Source organism: Cryptomeria japonica, chromosome 6 (genome assembly GCF_030272615.1).
Source record: "Cryptomeria japonica chromosome 6, Sugi_1.0, whole genome shotgun sequence".
Classification (NCBI taxonomy): Eukaryota; Viridiplantae; Streptophyta; class Pinopsida; order Cupressales; family Cupressaceae; genus Cryptomeria; species Cryptomeria japonica.
In genome coordinates this window covers 430,270,632-430,275,137 of record NC_081410.1, presented here as the reverse complement: position 1 = coordinate 430,275,137, position 4,506 = coordinate 430,270,632, and positions in this window count along the sequence as shown.

Below are 4,506 nucleotides of genomic sequence, written 5' to 3'. Positions count from 1 at the left end.
TAGTGGCAATAATTATCAAATAATGGCTATAAAGAGCACTCCTTGTTCTATCCACTATAACCACTCAGAAAAAAATCCACCATAAAATGTTATCACCAAGAGACAAATCAAAGAGGTCACTATTAAAGAAGGGGTTGTAGTCATTAATAGCCTTCATGATTTGCACAGTACACGGCAAGAAATATCAAGGTGATATAAAGGAGCAGAGTATTATACTCAGTTCAATGTCATGTCAATGCAAGGTAGTATCACATTTAAATGCCATGTCATTAGTGGAATACTAATGAATAAAACAAGTCTCTTATCAACCTTTTATGCATTGATTGAATGATAAAATGATTTAGGAAGGGCCTATTACAGATATAAGACAATGATAATACTCTGCCATAGATATGATACAGTTATGTATTCATTCCCAGTAAATAGTTTCAGTACTGAGGATAAGAATAGAAAAGCCTTGGCAGTGATAAGAACTTATAAATAGTCATAGAGATATCATGAAAGTTGCAGCACTACAAGGTGGATACACCTTGTAGTTATAATAAGGGTCCTTTAGCAGTCATCAAAGCCACAAGGGAACAATGTTCAAGTATGAGCTAAGGTTGCAACCCTAAGTCTCTATAAAGCAATTCCATCTATGGAATATTGAAATGAGTTTTTAAAGCCAAAAATGGTGTTTAACCCAAGTGTTTCAAGAAGACAGTTAGATAGTTAGCAACCTAAGATGCATTCATGATCAACATAGTATTAACAGTGTGAGGAAGGGTTTGTACAAAACAATGAAAGGCATGTAAAATAAAATCATAGCATCAAGATAATGCAAAAATCAGACAATACAGTCTCAAAGCTGCTATAATAGCTTTAGCAGTCAAAAGAAATACAACCACTATAAGCAACCAATCTTGTCAAAGCATGCAGTCTCAGAGAAAAAAGTATAATGAAAGGATGATAAAGAGTGCATGATAGTTTTGGAAAAGGGAATATCAAAAGATATAATCACCCACAGTTAAGGACATAGATTCATAGCATTTTGCCCAATGAGGAACAAGAGGCCACCCTAAGAACAACAGTCATCAAGACCCGAGTCACAAGTAAGCAATGATTAAGATCTCTTGGGTCAATGAATACACAGTGTAAAGAAAGTGACAAACTTTGCAAAGGGCAGCATTATCAGAGATTACAGTCATGATAGAACAAATCATAGACATTAATATGTCACAGTCATCAAGGACATCACTTAGTCTAAAGCCCAATAACAATGAAATTTCAAGGTAATATCTTCCAAGGTAAAGCAAAAATAATTGTCCTAACAGTCATGACAAAAAAAGAGCACAATACAGAGTAATACTCCAAGGAAGATAGTAAAACCTTGCATGAAGCACAAAACAATGAAATATTAAGACAATACACAATAAAGATTGTCATTGGTCAAGACTACAAAGCCCATGAAGGATGAACAACTAGCATATATTTATGTAATGATTTAGCATTCATTATGCAATCTATGAACAAAGCCATAAGACCATTTATATAAGCCTTCACAAGCATCATAAAATAGCTAGAGTGCAAATTGAGTTATGAGTAATCATTGCTTCATAGTAACTAAAGAACAACTTCAGTCTTAAGGGCAGTAAGAGCAATGCTCTCAATATAAGACAATACATAGGTCCTCATCAAAAGGTTAAGGAGGACAGTGACAATAATCCCAATCCTTATACATATCAAAGCAAATTCATGAAGATCATCTATCATGAACAGAAAGAACATTCTTATGTCTGACACACAGTCACAACCCATTATTCAAGGAAAGGAATGCATATACAGGCCAATACACTAGAGCGAGCAGCTTATGGTGGAATAACTCTTGGTGCAGTCAAAAGACAATCAATCATAAATAGTTTCAATGACAGCCAAACTAAGTTAGATATTGTTGTGAGAATGACAGCAGGTCACTATATAATAGAACACACAAATTTATATAAGCAGTCATTCCTTGTTAACAATGATTGAATACACTGTGGAAGAATAGTGAATACACCATACATCAGGTCTAAATGAGCAGTTCATGTAAAAGGTATAATGTTCTTAATTAAAAGTAAAAAATACAATCATAGCACTAGTGACAGTCAAGATAGCAGCATCAGAGGCAGATCATAGATCAAAGAGAGGACTGAAGGCTCAAAGACAAACCTCTAAATCCTTATCACAATCACCTACAAAACAAGCATAGACTTTCAAAAATCCCTATCACAATCATTAATGATCAAGAGCAGTCCTTGTTGAAGACATTACACATTGGACCTAATGATATCCAAATCTAGAATGAAGAAAAAGCAACAAATAAATAGTGAATATGAAGGCATATCAAATGCCTAATGTAGTGATAAGAGGTAATAGCTATAGTCACAACTACAAGAGAATAGCATATTAGCAGGAAAAAGATCATGCATACCATGCAAAATCCGAATGTAAAGCTTTCAAGTCCAAGTTTCAGCCATCAACAACCCAAACCCTAGTTCGAATCATCACAGCATGCAAGCAGGAGAAGCTTCTCTAAAAAGTTCACAAAATGAAATAATGAAGTGATTTTTAGGGTTTGAGTTATTCAAAAATACTTCTCATGCCCTAATTCATGTTCGATTAGGCTTCCTTTTTATTTGTTTTAAAACAAATAAGCAATGCATGCATTATATGAGGTTGTGGTCAATGACTTTAGAGTCATTTGACCTAGGTTATGCATGTAAAGCCCCTCATGCAGGGAGGGTTAAAGGCTTTAATAAAAGATTTTTATATTTTTGTTTGTATTTGTATTTTAATATAACTTTATTAAGATTTAGTTTATAAAAATCTTAATAAATTTTTATTAAAATACAAAATTATAACTTGTAAGAATAAATAATTTTACTTTAATATTTATTTAAAAGACAACTAATATTGTATTTTAATAAGTATTAAAATAAAATTGTCTTTAAGGGAAAAATAATTTTTTTATTTTTAGCATTTAATTAAAATGAATTGTTTTAATTAAGTGTTAAAAATAAAATTATTTCTAAGGAAAAAAGCAAAAGTAATATTCCCTTTCATGCAGTTTTCAGAGGGGCGGATATTTTTATCTTGAGGCTATATTTAGCAGCACATATGACATACAAAATTTCAGAGAAGGGGATATTTTGCTTTTTCTCGGGGCTATATTTGGCAGAGTTGGCATGTAGATTGTCAGTGGAAGGGGGTTTTCTTTTCTCAGAGCTATTCTTCGACATCAAAACATGTAGATTTTTTAGACAAAGGTGGTGCTTTTTCTGAGACTATATTTAGCAGTTAGACAGTTCTATATTTGGTAGGAGAGTGACTTTTTCATGCAGTTTGAGTTGGAAGCCTATTTTCAGCATCATGAGCTATTTTTTGCAAGGTTACGCATGAGTTTTTTATGCTATTTTGGACAAATCCGCCCAAGGCTTTTTCTCAAGTAGTTTTTTCATTTTAGGATTTTGGAGGAGACGTTCTTCATGATATCTATATATTTTTCTATTCTCATTTTTTCCCTTTGGTTCTTTCTTTTCTGCTACACACATATCAGAAAAAGCATTGTATCTCAGCACTTCAGTTTTTCAGTTATTGTAATAGAGTTATTTTTTTTAGTTTGCAATACTGAGTTAGTTTCCTTATCAGTATTTCTTGCTTTTCATTGTCACGTGAGTGACTTGATAGAGTTATTGTGATTTTTGCAATCCTTTACTCTGTCTTGTTTTTTCTTTGCAGAAGTAGGACAATTTCATTGCAAATTCAGGTTGTGGGTTGTGTTCATCTGGTTTCCAATTCTTTGCATGTTGTGAAAAATCACTTTTCCTACATGCAGAAGTTGGATAAATTCGAACCTTTTCATGAAATATTTATGAGTTTGGTGATCTAGTTGATTCGTGAAGCATTTCATTCTTTATTGCAGTTGTCATAGTTTTAGTATAGTAGGAAAAACTCCATCATCTCGATGTATCACCTCCATTAGGATAAGTTTTATTTCGCATGCAAGCCTTTTAACTCATTTCTCATGAGAAGTAAGTTGTAGGAGATTCATCAAGATAGGAAGTCGGCCTGATATCTGGAGGTCTACTTTCAAGATAGGCAACCCACAAGCCTGAAAGTATTCACGTGTTTCACAGGATTGTTGAGCTTTCAATTTAGCATCACGGGTGCAATCCTCTATGACAACAATAACATGTGATGACACTCTTTCCCTTCATGTGTCCTACTACCTTAGCCTTGTTTTGATGGTTGCCTCTGGTGGGTTTTGTGATTTTTGATTAAGCCTTGTTGAGTATTTTGTTCATTGCTTTGATGTTGGTCTTGTGAGAGTTAGTCTTTTGTTATGTTCCTTGGATGTTAGGAGTCAGCCTAGGTTTAGAGTGTGTGTGGGACCTTATGTCATTCTTTGGATCACGAGGTGTGGACCTTTTTGGTTACACATGGTTGGGTGGTTCAAGATGTCTTCTTCCATTAGGATTTTCTCTT